This window comes from Tamandua tetradactyla, chromosome 5 (genome assembly GCF_023851605.1).
Source record: "Tamandua tetradactyla isolate mTamTet1 chromosome 5, mTamTet1.pri, whole genome shotgun sequence".
Taxonomy (NCBI): Eukaryota; Metazoa; Chordata; class Mammalia; order Pilosa; family Myrmecophagidae; genus Tamandua; species Tamandua tetradactyla.
In genome coordinates this window covers 193,483,452-193,499,041 of record NC_135331.1, presented here as the reverse complement: position 1 = coordinate 193,499,041, position 15,590 = coordinate 193,483,452, and the positions used below count along the sequence as shown (strand labels likewise).

Here is a 15,590-nt window from a genome sequence, read left to right as displayed (position 1 = left end):
TGGCAGCGGTGGGATTCGAACCCACGCCCCCGAAGAGACTGGAGCCTTAATCCAGCGCCTTAGACCGCTCGGCCACGCTACCGTGACGGGCTGCGAGTTGACCTATTCTTCTCCAAAGAGTGAACGTCGCTTTCCTCGCGTCCTCGCGTCCTCGCTCCCCGCCCCCGCCCGACCCGAGACGGCTCCTGCACAGGTCGCGCTGACCCTGGGTCGTTCGTCGCCGGCACAGAGGAGACGCTACGGGCTCCGGTCCCGGACTGGCTCCAGGCCCTTACACTCCAGGGAGTGAGTCCCCCGACACCGGGAGTGAGCAAGTCCGGCCGTTGGGTTTGAGCCCCGGAACTGCTATGGGGAAGCGCGGGAAGAATCCTGGGACCCTCGCCTCCTGCGCCCGCCACCTCCCGGAACCCAGCGCCTCACAAGGGACGTCGCTAGTTGAGTTTTAACTTTGAAAAGGCGGCGCGGGAGACGAGACTCCGGCCCACGGCAGAGCCCCGCCCCGCGCCCCGCCCCCTCCCGCCGCGTGGCGAGACCCCCCGCCCCCGGCACATTGCTTCCTCTTGCAGGAAAGCCCGGCCCGGCTCATAGCCCTTTCCCGCCCCGCGCCCCGCCCTCCTCCCGCACCGCCCTCCTCCCGCACCGCCCTCCTCCCGCCCCGCCCTCCTCCCGCACCGCCCTCCTCCCGCACCGCCCTCCTCCCGCCCCGCACACCGCCCCCTCTTGCCCCGCGGCACAGCCCCGCCCTCCCGCTCCGCAGAAAACAAGCAGGGGCTGCACAGCTTGCCTGGGAGGCCCCCTCTGCCTCGGTTTTGCGTGGCTTCATTATCTAAGGCTGCGTTTTAGACGTGAACTAAAGCACCGCCCCGTCCTATTTTGAAATGCTCTGATTCAGAAGATCTAAAACTGTTTCTTGTACTTACAGTGGTAGATGTTTCGTGGAAGTAAAAATTAAAATTCCTTTATTAGAGTCGTGGGCAGCCTGTAGTCCTCGTAATCTTGAAGTTTCTGAGTTTGAACCTTTGGGCTTTGTTTTTTTTTTTGCCCAGAAGGAGCAAGATGACAATTAAGCCGTCTACAAATCATGTCTCTCTTTTTCTCCTTTGAAAAATGTACAATATCTTCCTTTTTAAGAATCCAAGGAAATTACCTTGATACGAATGATTTTTAAACAAATTCGTTTAAGAATCATGTAATGCTCAATTATGAAATGGTGATTCTCAGTAAGAATCAAACATTCCAAAATTCTTCTAGTTCTTTTTATACCTATTGGAGTTGGAGCCGGCAGGTTTAAAAATGCATTTCAACAAGCGCTTATGCCTGGCCCTGGTCAAGCTACAGAAAATAGCAGGGTCAAGAAACTTACTGGTGATGGGGGGCTGGAGCCAGGAGGAGAGAGTGACTTGCGAAAGGTGCAGTACCGCGTGCAATGATTTTTATTACTTACTTTAATTTATTAGATTAATTTAATTTAAACGATACTGTCATTTTAATAAATGATTGGTCATCTCTTACCATTGTGAAACTGCCTACCGGCAGGTTTCCACGTAAAAAAAGGAAAAAAGGAAATCCCGCCTCAATCTCATTGTACTGCACTTCCCCTGCTTCCAGTGCTGAGTGAATCTTTAAATCAACCGGCCTACAAGATGAAAGAAGGGGTGAAAAGAGAAGCAGGAAGCGGGGAGGACAAACTGATACTCAGAGAAGCAAGACGAGCACCGGACGGTAATGAAGAGCGAGGCGGATGTGGAGCCGGGCTGCTCACACGGGAGAGAGGCTGTGCGACACGTACTCACTGAGCACCTCCTTCGCGCCCGTCACCGTGCAAAGGCCTCGTCTCAATCTATTCTCCCTCCCCGCAGAAGTACCCTCTTTTTCTCTGTTCCTCCGCACGCTCAGCCTTAGTCCCTTTCGGTGGGGTTCGGAGACCCTGCCTGGTCTCCTTGCCAATTGGCGTCCCCCCCACCCAGTCCATCCGCACCAGTGCCACAGGGGTCGCCCTAGTGTAAGGACAATCACGCCCTTGGCTGCTTAAAATCAGTCAACAACTCCCAAAACTTTTAGGAAAAGCGTTCTAGCTCCCTGGCAGGCACGTAAGGCACTTCGTGATCTGGCTCCTGTCAGGTGTTCCTCGCTGGCGACATTTCCCTCGTCTCTGCACAGGTTCAGGTGCAGGGACTCAGTCCTACACTGGAAGTCGAAGGCCATTCTCCACGGCAGACGCGATGGAAACAGAGCAGGAGACAAGCCTGTTTTCTCATAGTCGATCTCAACACAGGAGTCTTCTCAACTTCCAAAAGAGTCTTTTGTGCTGTCCTTAGCCTGTAAAAATCCATCTTTAGTAACTTCATGCTCTACAGAAATCAAGTTCTGAAATCAGTGGAGATTCTCTGACACTCGTTTCCTTTTCCTTGCGTTCCTTTAATCTTTTCCCCCTTCCTTCCTCCCCAGAGTACCTGGCCAAGGTATTGTTGGGAAACTCATTATCTTCAAGTTTCACATTATTCCTTAATCTGCTCATCCTACATACGATTATTGGGTGCCTAATATGTGCAAAGGGAAGAGACACAGGCCCTACACCAAGACAACGAAGATAGTGGGGAGAGAGGAAAGGAAATGTTGGTTTACTTCCACTACGCACCAGGTGCCCACTTCAATAGACCCAAGAGTCTTAAAGGATGCATCCTTTCCTTTTCTCTCAGTCTCATCTTAATCTTTTAATTCCATGCTCCCTGTGGACAAATACAGCTCTGTTAACACAATTTAATTCTATCCTATTTTGGTCTTTCAACCTCCATTAAATCTACTCTTTTTTGATGGGAGTGCAAGGTCTGGGACTCGAACCTGGGTCTCCTGCATAGAAGTGAGCATGCCGAACCACCTGTGCACCCCCCCATTTTAAAATAATGGCATAAATAAAGTGTACCACGTGCTAGTAATTCTTCTAAGCACAACTATCTGAAGAAGAAATTACTTGGTCATGATGACAACAAAAATATAGTATTATTTTATTATTTTATGGACTAATAGTTAATAATAATACAACTAATATCAATTGAACTGCTACTATGTGCAGGCACCATCCCAAGAATTTTGCTTGAATTATCTCATTTATCTTTGAAATTCAGGTCATGTGTTATACTTGCTGTGCTGGTTTGAAAGGATATATGGACCCTAGAAAAGCCAAATTTTAATCCTATCCATTTTGTAAAGGCAGGCATTTCTTCTAATCCTATTCAGAACTGTATGTTTGAATCTGTAATTAGATCTCTCCCTGGAGATGTGACTCAATCAGAGTGGTTGTTAAACTGGATTAGGTGACATGTCTCCTCCCATTTGGTGGGTCTTGATTATTTCTGGGACTCCTATAAAAGAGGAAACATTTTGGAGAAAGCTGGAGATTTGGAATGCTACAGCACCAAGAAGCAAAGGGTCCACAGCCAGCGACCCTTGGAGATGAAGAAGGAAAATGCCTCCCAGGGAGCTTCATGAAACAGGAAACCAGGAGAGAAAACTAGCAGATGATGCCGTGTTCACCATGTACCTTTCTAGATGAGTGAGAAATCCTCACAGTGTTTGCCATGTGCCTTCCCACTTCAGAGAGTAACCCTGAACTTCATTGGCCTTCCTGAACCAAGGTATCTTTCCCTGGATGCCTTTGATTGGGCATTTCTATACACTTGTTCTAACTGGAACATTTTCTTGGCCTTAGAACTGTAAACTAGCAACTTATTAAATTCCTCTTTTTAAAAGCCATTCTGTTTCTGGTATATTGCATTCTGGTAGCTAGCAAATCAGAACACTTGATTTTGCTTTGAGCTTTTTGAAGCTTGATGTGACAGGCAAATTATAACAGCCTCTGGAGCTTCCCACTTCCCAGTATTCGGGCTCTTGGGTAATACCCTCCCCTGCATGGGATCTGGACAGGGTGCCTTTCTTTTATTTATTTATTCATTTATTTATTTTTATTTAATTCATTCATCTTTTGGAAAAATCAGCTAATGTGAGTGTATTAGTTAGGGTTCTCTAGAGAAACAGAATCAACAGGGAACACTTGCAAATATAAAATTTATGAAAGTGTCTCACATGACCGTAGGAACACAGAGTCCAAAATCCACAGGGCAGGCTGCGAAGCTGATGACTCCAATGGATGGCCTGGATGAACTCCGCAGGAGAGGCTCACCAGCCAAAGCAGGAATGCAAACTGTCTCCTCTGAGTCCTCCTTAAAAGGCTTCCCATGATTAGATTTAGCATCACTAATTGCAGAAGACACTCCCCTTTGGCTGATGACAAATGGAATCAGCTGTGGATGTAGCTGACGTGATCATGACCTAATCCTATGAAATGTCCTCATTGCAACAGACAGGCCAGCGCTTGCCCAATCAGATAAACAGGTACCACAACCTGGCGAAGTTGACACGTGTCCCTAACCATGACAGTGAGCAAAGTTATATCATTCACTATAATTGCACACTTTTTTGCTTTATATGACATGCAAATATATTGAAGTGGTTACAATTTTTGTTTAAGGACATTTTCCATATATTTTTTGAGTTAGGAGAAAAGAAAGCTTATGAGTCTTCCATTAGATCATCATCACACAGCAAAACAAATTAGTATATGCTGCTTTTAAATTAACACCTACCATTTTAAAGAAGACTTCAATTTTAGGTTACAGTTAAAATGATGTTTATCTGAAGTTTTATGAAATAAACAGAAGCCAACCATACAAATCTGTTCACAACCATATTGGTAAAATGTCATTTAAAAATAAATAATAAAAATAAAAAATAAACCCATAACCAAGATAATTCTACTCCATTTGCAATTAAAAAGTAGCTTCCAATAAATTATTTTAGTGTATTGTAGATGTAGATGGAATTCTTAATAACAAGATTTTATGACAACTTGCTCTATTACCTCTTTTTTTCTTTCATTCATTCACTCCAGCCTTTATTCAGAATCTGCTTCCTGCTGCTGAGAAAAGGCAGACATGATTCCTGCCCCAGGGAAGCTACAGTCTGGTGGGAGAGATGGAGATGAGGCAGTTGTGCTGTAAATGCTGGGAGTGCTCCTAAAGAGCAGCGCAGAGGGCAGCCTCCGGCCTGTCAGGGAACTCTTTTCTCCACACCAGGCAGGCAGGAGGGCTGGGGTGCAGGAGGTCTGGGTGAAGGAGGACTGGGGTTCAGGAGTGTGGGGTGCAGGAGGTCTGGGTTCAGGAGGGTGGGGTGCAGGAGGGCTGGGGTGCAGGAGAGTGGGGTGCAGGTGGATGGGGTTCAGCAGGGTGGGCTGCAGGGGCTGGGGCTCAGGAGGGTGGGGTGCAGGGGCTGGGGTACAGGAGGGTGGGGTGCAGTAGGGTTGAGGTTCAGGAGGGTTAAGTGCAGGAGGGTGGGGTGCAGGAGGGCTGGGGTGCAGGAGGGTGGGGCACAGGAGGGTGGGGTGCAGGGGTTGGGGTTCAGGAGGGCTGAGTGCAGGAGGGTGGGATTCAGGAGGGTGGGGTGCAGGGGCTGGGGTACAAGAGAGTGGGATGCAGGAGGGTTGGGGTGCAGGAGGGTGGGGTGCAGGACGGTGAGGTGCAGGAGGGTGGGGCGCAGGAGGGTGGGGTGCAGGAGGGTTGGGGTGCAGGAGGATGGGGCGCGGGAGGGTGGGGTGCTGGAGAGCTGGGATGCAGTCACTCAGCAGCTCCTCCTCTGTGGCGTCTGCACCCCAGCTTGCTGTTTGAATCCATGGGACATTTAGGAGTGTTTTGGATGGTTATGAAACTTCCCGAGGGACAGTTTCGGAAGGCGGATGAACTTCAGTGTAATCAGGTGATTGTCTGGATTCTGCTTGATACGTCCGTGGGGTGACACAGGTGCTAATCCCTGCGGCCTCATCACCTGGGTCGGTGCCCTGCGCGGCTGTCAGGGGAACCACTGCTGGCCGGTGTTCAGCGCGGCGAGAGGAGGCAGACTGTCGAGCGGGCGGTTGTTCGTTGGTGGCCCTCGTTAGCTGAGTGACCCTCCGTAACCTCTCCCAGCCTCGCTCAGGCTCCGCATCTGCCCAAAGAAAAGTGTGACTTGGAGGAACCTCAGGGGGTCAGTGTCTCCCCCGAAATTGGATATAAGGGACTGTTTTTGTTCGATTCTAAAGCGCATCCGGGTGGTACCGTGCAGAGACGCCGGCCTGCCCCTGCCATGCCTGTCCCCTAGCGCCGCACGTGATGGCTGAGCTGCGAGACCGAAGTCTGGCCCTGACTCCCGAGGCTCTGATTCGGCGGGTCTGAGCTGCGGGCTGAGCACCGCGGGACTGGGGGGCGCAGCCGGGCGGGGGCACTGCCCGCTCCTCCCCCCCGACCTCCTCCTGGCACCAACAGCCCTCGCGGCGCTCTCTGCCCTCCGGGTCGGCGGCGCGGCAGAGCCCGCGCGCTTCAGGAAACTCGCCGGGTGGGGGCCAGCCGGGACCTCGGGAAGGGCCGGCTGGGGGCGGTGGGAGGGCCGGAGGTGCGGGCCCGGGGCTCCCAGGCGGGGTCAGTGGGGGCAAGTCCATGGGAAAGGGGGCGGGCAGCGGTGCGGACCGCCCTCCCCCGCGTCCGCAGAGCCAGCGCTAAGCAGAGGGGACCGCCGGTCGCCCGGGCTCCGCAGGCCGCTTTGCAGGGACGGGTCGCGCCTCGGGGAGCTTCTCTGAAGAAAGGCCCCCCGCGCCCGGCTCCCTGGTCAGACCCAAGACCCCCGCTGGCCTGCGGCCCCGCATCACTGTTTTAAGGTTCTGCTCTGGGCGGCTCTTTCCGTTCCCGTGGGTCCTCTCAGCCCTCTCTGGGCTCCTTCTCATTAAAAATATTTTTATTGAGAAATATCCACCCAGGTACAATCCAACCTTATTATACAACCAGTGGCTCACAATAGCATCACATACTGTGTGCTCATCACCATGACCATTTTTAGAACATGTGCATCTCTCCAGAAAAAGAAATGAAAAGAAGAAAAACCATACAACCCATACCCCTTACCCCTCGCTCTCATTAAACCACAGTATTGCAATTTACCCATTTTTTACCCTTTATCTCTTCCTATTATTTATTTATTTTGTACTCAAGGGGCATCCGACACCAGGTTTTCACCATCACACAGTCACATTGCAAAAGCTGTATAGTTATACAGTCTTCTTCAAGAATCTAGGCTACTAGAACACAGCTCTACAGTTTCAGGTACTTCCCTCCAGCGACTCCAATACACCATAAACTAAAAAAGGGACATCTATATAATGCATAAGAATAACTTCCAGGATAACCTCCCAACTCTGTTTGAATTCTCTCGGCCACTGAAACTTGATTTTGTCTCATTTCTCTTCCCCCTTTTGGTCAAGAAGGCTTTCTCAATCCCGTAATGCTGGGTCCTGGCTCATCTTGGGAGTTCCGTCCACGTTGCCAGAGAGATTTACACCCCTGGGAGTCATGTTCCACATACGGGGGAGGGCAGTGGGTTCTCCTGCTGAGTTGGCAGAGAGAGAGAGTCACACCTGAGTAACCAGAGGTTCTCAAGGGGTGACTCTTGGGCATAATTATAAGTAGGCTTAGCTTTTCATTTGCATGAATAAATTTCATAGCAGCAAGCCCCAAGATCTAGGGTTCAGCCTATTGATTTGGTTGTCCCCAATGCTCCTGAGAATATCAGGAATTCTCCAAATGGGGAAGTTGAATTTTCATTTCTCCCCAAGTCTTTGAACATACTTCTTTATTCACTGTTCAAATCAATCTCGGATTTATTCAGGCATCACACTAACCTGGACAAACCTACAAAATCCATGCCCTATACTAGGTTCCATGTACTTATGGTGTTCAATTAAACTGTCCATATAGTTATATTAGGAAATGCACATGTCAAAATATAAATTTTGTACCAGATAAAAATTTCTTGCTTTAGTCTCACACAGAACTTGATTTTTAAAAAAATGAATGACCATCTATTTTCAACACCCTGCAATATTGACATTCCTTTGTTCTTCCTCATGCAAAAGCATTTTTTAATTTGTACATTTAGTCACTATCATTGTACACTCTAGGCATTCCTATATTATACCACCTTAGTCTCTACTGTCTGTCTTTCCTTCTGGTTTCATATGTGCCCCCCGCCTTCCTCCCTCTATTCACACTCAGCTTCATTTAGTGTACTTGGATTATTGTGCTACAATCGGGTAGTATTCTGCTATCCATCTGAATTTTTACCGTCAACCCTGTTGCACAATCTGTATCCCTTCAGCTCCAATTACCCAATATCTACCCTATTTCTATCTCCTGATGGTCTCTTTTACCAACTGAAATTCTCCAAGTTTATTCACTAATATCAGTTCATATCAGTGAGACCATACAGTATTTGTTCTTTTGACTCTGGCTAATCTCACTCAGCATAATGTCCTCAAAGTCCATCCACGTTATTACATGCTTCATGTCTTTATTCTGTCTTACACCTGCATAACATTCCATCGTATGTATATACCACAGCTTGTTTAGCAGTTCTTCAGTTGATGGACATTTGGGCTGTTTCCAACTCTTGGCAATTGTAAATAATGCTGCTGTAAACATTGGTGTGCAAATGTCTGTTTGATACCTAGCAACGGTATTGCCAGATCATATGGCAATTCTATATAGCTTCCTGAGGAGCCACCAAACTGCCTTCCACAGTAGTTGTACCATTTGACATTCCCACCAACAGTGGATAAGTGTGCCTCTTTCTCCACATCTTCTCCAGCACTTGTTGTTTTCTGTTTTATTGATAATGGCTATTCTTGTGGGTGTGAGATGATATCTCATTGTGGTTTTGATTTGCATTTCCCTAATAGCCAGGGAAGTGGAGCATCTTTTTATGTGCCTTTTAGCCACCTGTATTTCCTCTTCTGAGAATTGTCTGTTCATGTCTTTTGCCCATTTTGTAATTGGGTTGTTTGTCTTCTTGCTGTTGAGTTGAACAATTTTTTTTAATATATTCTGGATACTAGACCCTTATCTGATGTGTCATTTCCAAATATTGTCTCCCATTGTGTAGGCTGTCTTTTTATTTTCTTGAAAAAGTTCTTTGATGCACAAAAGTGTTTAATTTTGAGGAGATCCCATTTATCTACTTCTTTCTTCAATGCTCTTGCTTTGGGTGTAAGATCTAGGAAACCTCCTCCTGTCACAAATTTTGTAAGATATTTCCCCACATTTTCTTCTAAAAATTTATGGTCTGAGCTCTAATGTTTAGGTCTTTGATTCATTTTGAGTTATTTTTGCATAGGGTGTGAGATAAGGATCCTTTTCATTCTTTTGCATATGGATATCCAGTTCTCTAGGCACCATTTATTGAAGAGACTATTCTGTCTCAGGTGAGTTGGCTTGACTGCCTTATCAAAGATCAATTGTTCATAGATGAGAGGGTCTGTATCTGACACTCTATTCCATTCCACTGGTCAGTATATCTATCTTTATGCCAGTACCATGCTTTTTTCACCACTGTAGCTTTGTAACATGCCTTAAGTCAGGTAGTGAGACCTCTGACTTCATTTTTCTTTTTCAGGATATTTTTAGCTATTTGGTGCACCCTGCCCTTCCAGATGAATTTGGTTACTGGTTTTTGTATTTCTGAAAGGTAAGTTTTTGGGATTTTAATTGGTATTGCATTGAATCTGTGAATCAGTTTAGGTAGAATTGACATCTTAACTCTATTTAGTCTCCCAATCCATGAATACGGTATGATCTTCCATTTGTTTACATCTTCTCTGATTTATTTTAGCAATTTCTTGTAGTTTTCTTCATATAGGTCTTTTGTATCCTTAGTTAAATTTATTCCTAAATAGTTTATTCTTTTGATTACAATTGTAAATGGAATTTTTTTCTTTATTTCTCCCTCAGATTGCTCATTACTAGTGTATAGAAACACTACACATTTTTGAGTGTTGATCTTGTAAACTGCCACTCTGCTGTACTCATTTATTAGTTCTGGTAGGTCTGCTGTGGACTTTTCAGGGTTTTTGACATATAGTATCATATCATCTGCAAACAGTGAGAGTTTTACATCTTCCTTTCCAATTCTGATGCCTGTATTTCTTTTTCTTGTCTAATTGCTTTGGCTAGAACTTCCAACACAATGTTGAATAACAATGGTGACACTGGACATCTTTTTCTTGTTCCTGATCTTAGGGGGAAAGCTTCCGGTCTTTTCCCATTGAGGATGATGTTAGCTGTGGGTTTTTCATGTATTCCCCTCACCATGTTGAGGAAGTTCCCTTCTATTCCTATCTTTTGAATTGTTTTCAACAAGAAAGGATGTTGAATTTTATCAAATGCTTTTTCTGCAACAATCAAGATTATCATGTGGTTTTTCTGTTTTAATTTGTTGATATGGTATAATACATTAATTGATTTTCTTATGTTGAGCCATGTGTGCATACCTGGGATAAATCCTACTTGGTCATGGTGTATAATTCTTTTAATGTGCAGCTGGATTCAATTTGCAAGAATTTTATTCAGGATTTTTGCATCTATATTCATTAGAGAGATTAGTCTGTAGTTTTCTATTCTTGTAATATCTTTATCTGGCTTTGGTATGAGGGTGATGTTGGCTTCATGGAATGAGTTAGGTAGCCTTCCCCCTCTTCAATTTTTTTTGAAGAGTTTGAGCAGGATTGATACTAATTCTTTCTTGAATGCTTGATAGAATTCACATGTGAAGCCATCTGGTCCTGGACTTTTCTTTTTTGGGAGCTTCTAAATGGCAGATTCAATTTCTTTACTTGTGATTGGTTTGTTGAGGTCATCTATTTCTTCTCGCGTCAATGTTGGTTGTTCATGCTATTCTAGGAAGTTGTCCATTTCATCTACGTTGTCTAGCTTATTGGCATAAAGTTTTTCATAGTATCCTCTCATTTCCTCCATTGTTTATGTGGTTATGTCTCCTCTTCCATTTCTGATTTTATTTATTTGAATCCCCTCTCATTTTCTTTCTGTCAACCTTGTTAAGGGTCTATCAATTTTATTGATTTTCTCAAAGAACCAACTTCTGGTTTTGTTGGTTTTCTCAATTGTTTCCACGTTCTCAATTTCATTTGTTTCTGCTCTAATCTTCGTTATTTCTTTCCTTTTGCTTGCTTTGGGGTTAGTTTGCTGTTCTTTCTCTAGTTCTTCCAAGTGAACAGTTAATCCTCAATTTTTGTTCTTCTCTTTTGATATAGGCATTTAAGGCAATAAATTTCCCTCTTTGCAATGCTTTTGCTACAGCCCATAAATTTTGATATGCTATGTTTTCAGTTTCATTTGCCTTGAGATATTTACTGATTTCTTTTGTAATTTCTTCCTTGACCCACTGGTTGTTTAAGAGTATTTTGTAGAGCCTCCATATATTTGTGAATTTTCTGGCCTTCCGCCTATTATCAATTTCCAAATTCATTCTTTTATGATCCAAGAAAGTGTTTTGTATGATTTTGGTCTTTTTAAATTTATTGAGACTTGCTTTGTAACCCAGCATAAGGTCAATCCTTGAGAATGATCAATGAGCACTTGAGAAAAAGGTGCATCCTGCTGTTGTGGGATGTAATGTTCTATAAATGTCTATTAAGTCCAGTTCGGTTATTGTATCATTCAAATTCTCTGTTTATTAATCCTCTATCTAGATGGTCTATCTATTTATGAGAGTGGGGAATTGAAGTCTCCAACTATTATGGTAGAGGTCTCTATTTCTCTTTTCAGTTTTTGCCTCATGAATTTTGGACACTCTGGCTTGGTGCAAAGATATTTATAATTGTTATGCCTTCTTGTTGAATTGTTCCTTTTATTAATACATAGTGTCCTTCTTTGCCTCTTTTAATACTTTTACATTTGAAATCTAATTTGTTGAATATCAGTATAGCTACTTCTGCTCTTTTCTGATTGTTGTTTGCATGAAATATTTTTTCCCAACCTTTCACTTTCAACCTATTTTTGTCCTTGGGTCTAAAATGTGTCTCCTGTAGAGAGCATCTTTAATCCGTTCTGCTGGTCTATGTCTTTTGATTGGGGTGTTTAATCCATTAACATTTAATGTTATTACTGTAAGGGGAGTACTTTCTTCTACCATTTTGCCTTTTGGATTCTGTATGTTACAACTAATTTTTTTCTCTTTTTACCTTTACTGATAATCTTCATTTCTACACTTTTCTCCGCACCTCTCTCTCCTGCTTTTTCCTATCTGCCAGTAGTGCTCCCTTTAGTATTTCTTGCAGAGCCAATATCTTGGTCACACATTCTCTCAGTGATTTTTCATTTGGAAATGTTTTAATTTCCCCATCATTTTTGAAGGACAGTTTTGTTGGATATAGAATTCTTGTTTGGCAGATTTTCTCTTTTAGAATCTTAAATATGTCACACCACTGTCTTCTTGCCTCCATGTTTTCTGCTGAGGAATCTACACATAGTCTTATTGGGCTTCCCTTGTATGTGGTGGATTGCTTTTCTCTTGCTGCTTTCAAAATTCCCTCTTTTGCTTTGACATCTGAAATTCTGATTTGTAAATGTCTTGGAGTATATCTATTTAGATCTATTTTGTCTGGAGTACACTATACTTCTTGGATCTATAATTTTAAGTCTTTCATAGGAGTTGGGAAATTTTCAGTGATAATTTCCTCCATTAGTCTTTCTCCTCCTTTTCCCTTCTCTTCTTCTGGGACACCCACTAACATGTATACTTGTGCACTTCATGTTGTCATTCAATTCCCTGAGTCCCTGCTCCTATTTTTCCATTCTTTTCCCTTTATTTTCTTTTGCTTGTCTGATTTCAGATGTGTCATCCTCCAGTTCACTAATACTTTCTTTTGCCTCTTGAAATCTAACATTGTAGGTTTCCTTTTTTTTCATCTCTTCTATTGAGCATTTTTTTTCCCAGAGGTACAATTTCTTCTTTCTGCTCACCCATTGCCTGCTTTATATCCTCCCTCAATTCATATATTTGATTTTTGATGAGATTTTCCATGTCTGTTTGAACATCCTGAATTAGTTGTTTCATCACCTGTACTCATTTGAATTGTTGTTTTGTTCCTTTGACTGGGTCATATCTTCAATTTTCCTAGTGTGACTCATTAGTTTTTGCTGTGTCTAGGCATTTAATTTCCTCAGTTCATTTCTTTTGGAGGTTGTTTTCACTTGTTTACCTAGGATTTTCTTGCTGGATGGCTTTGTTCCCTAGCTGCTCTTTGACATTCAGTCTAGCTTATTCTAGGCCTCTAGCATGAGTTTTGTTTCATGGATCAGAATTTTTCAGTTCTTGTTTTTCGCCCTGCCTGTATGTAGCTCCTTTTTTTTTTCCTTTGGAGGGTCTACTTACATATTATAGATCCCAGATTTTCCCAGACCAGACTGGCCTCCTCTCAGGAGGAAAGAGTCACCTACAACAATTTTCCCTGAGGGTAAGACCGAATAGGTTGACAGACTTTCCTATGAAACCTCTAGACTCTGTGTTTTTCTATCCTGCCCAATATGTGGCACTTGTCTATGTGGGTCCCACCAGCATAAGGTGATGTGGTATTTTTTGTGGGAAACTGCTTATGGCACCGACAGTGTGCCGGCCATCTTGTGGTCTGACGCCATCTTAGGTACTAACTCAAGTTAAGTTTCTATCTCAAACTTAAGTTCCTATTTCCTCACTTCTGCTCTGCCTTTCCCCGAAATCAGCTGACCAGCCTTGGCTATTCTGCCTTTCCTAACTTAGTCTCTGCTGATTGGTTGCTTAATTGCAGGGTAATGCCCAACCTCTGTTAGCACCCGATACAAGTCACCTCCCCTTTCTTGCTGCATGAATACCCTGGATTCACCCTCAATAAACGAGACTTGATCAGAATCCTGTCTTGTCTCCATTCTCTGTCTCTTGTCCCGATTCATTCTCACTTCCTCCCTCAGGTCCAGGTTCATCTGTCCTGCCGGTCAGGTCAATTTTTAACTTCAGCAGACTCTCCCAGCTGGGGGCATTGTTGAGACAGAGGAGAGGTTGTAGGCTGGCTTTAATGGCTTCAGTTTTCCAGTCCCTGGGGTCTGAATTTTTTGAGGGAGGGATTCCATCTGAGCTGGGCTGCACCCCTCTCCTGGGGAAGGCACAGCCTCCAAGGAATTACCTCCTCTCACGTGACCAGTCTTTTGATTTCTCAGACAAGCTTAATTCTACACTTGCCTGGGGCAATTGGAGGCTGAGAAGCCTTGCAGTTGTACCTAAAGAGCAGTTAAGTAGTAAAAACAAGGAAGGAAAAAAAAAGATCCTTTTCAGGGCAGGACCCCCATTCCTCAGGTTTGTTATTGAAGAGCTTAAGTTGGTACATTGTTGTATGTATCTCCAGCTTCTATGGGTTACCCACTCCCCACCCCCTCCTTTTTTAGAGTCCAACCCTTTTCAAGAATTTTGTGCTGTCCGATCCAAAAAAACCCTCTGTTGTTGTTTTCCATCAGCCCTGCCCCCTGTGTGCTGGGGCAAAAACTAGCACCTTTAGCTTTTATTTGAGGATTATCTGAGCTGGGGGCCAATTTTCAGCAGTCAAAATTTGTTAATTCATCCCACAATTGGAGCTTGGTAAAGCTCAGCCCCTTGCTGCTAGTGAAATCCCTTTCCTTTTCCCCTCTGGGAAACAGCCTGTGGGGGAGGGACGCCGGCCTCGGGGCTTGGGGGACCCACGGTTCTGGGTGGGATCTCCGCCAGTCCAGCTTGTCCAGACTAGTGGACGCTGTGTGTCCTTCACTGATGTGACCCCAGCAGTTGTCCTGTACTGTTCCTGGCTATTTACTAGCTGCCCTGGAGGACTAAATCCCACACCCCACTAAACTGCCATCTTTGAACCTGGGACCCTCAAATTCATTTTTGAGTAGTTACAGGAATAAATGCACAACTAGAAATGGACCTCATGACAATCATTGTGTTAGACCCAACCTTTGAGGGAGAAATCTGTTGCAAGATTTAAAAGAGGACAGTGGATGAAAGATTAAGTCCAAGGTGTCACAACCAAGATGATCAAGTCCTCCGCTCTCACTGATCTACTTTACAGAAATGAGTAGTGATGATAGCAGCAACTAATTTTCATGTAATTGTGAGCACGTCTCAGGTCTTATTCCAAGAGTTCATTATTATAGCAAGTAAACTCAGGTTATGTGATCATACTTTATCTAAACATCATGCAATTTAGCCTTTTTTTCTCGAGCGCGTTTATCACTACGGTTACTTAAACCTCAGTGGTGCCACGTCTTGGGAAGTCTGCCTCTCTCTTAAAAGCTGTGAACTCCTGGCGGACAGGGGAGGTGCCGTGAGCAGAGAGCCTTGCTCAAAACAAAGTCTGGAAACCTCTTGGCTGGGCACACCTTGCGTCAGACTTCCTAGGGGCTGCGGGGAGACCGGACCATAAACTTTGAAGAGGAAGGGCAAACGGACATCTCTCGTTACAGGCTACCTTGAGGATTAATTGCTTTGCCTTTCCACGAGCTGAGGGGAAACACGGTCCTGAGTCACGCTCAGAGGGGCAAGGGGCGAAATGGGAAAAGGAAATGAAGAGGGAGGGAGAGCGAAGCCGGGGAGAGCCCGCTGTCGGTGCGCTTGTCTGCACACTAGACCCCGAGGGAGCCGCCCCCGAAGTC

At 44.7% G+C, this 15,590-nt stretch overlaps 1 non-coding gene across 1 annotated transcript; it reads right to left on the bottom strand.

Annotated features, from left to right (window-relative positions):
- TRNAL-AAG (transfer RNA leucine (anticodon AAG)) lies at positions 1–82 on the bottom strand. The gene has a single exon. It is a non-coding gene; the product is annotated as a tRNA-Leu (tRNA).
- Between the last annotated feature and the right edge of the window lie 15,508 nt (positions 83–15,590).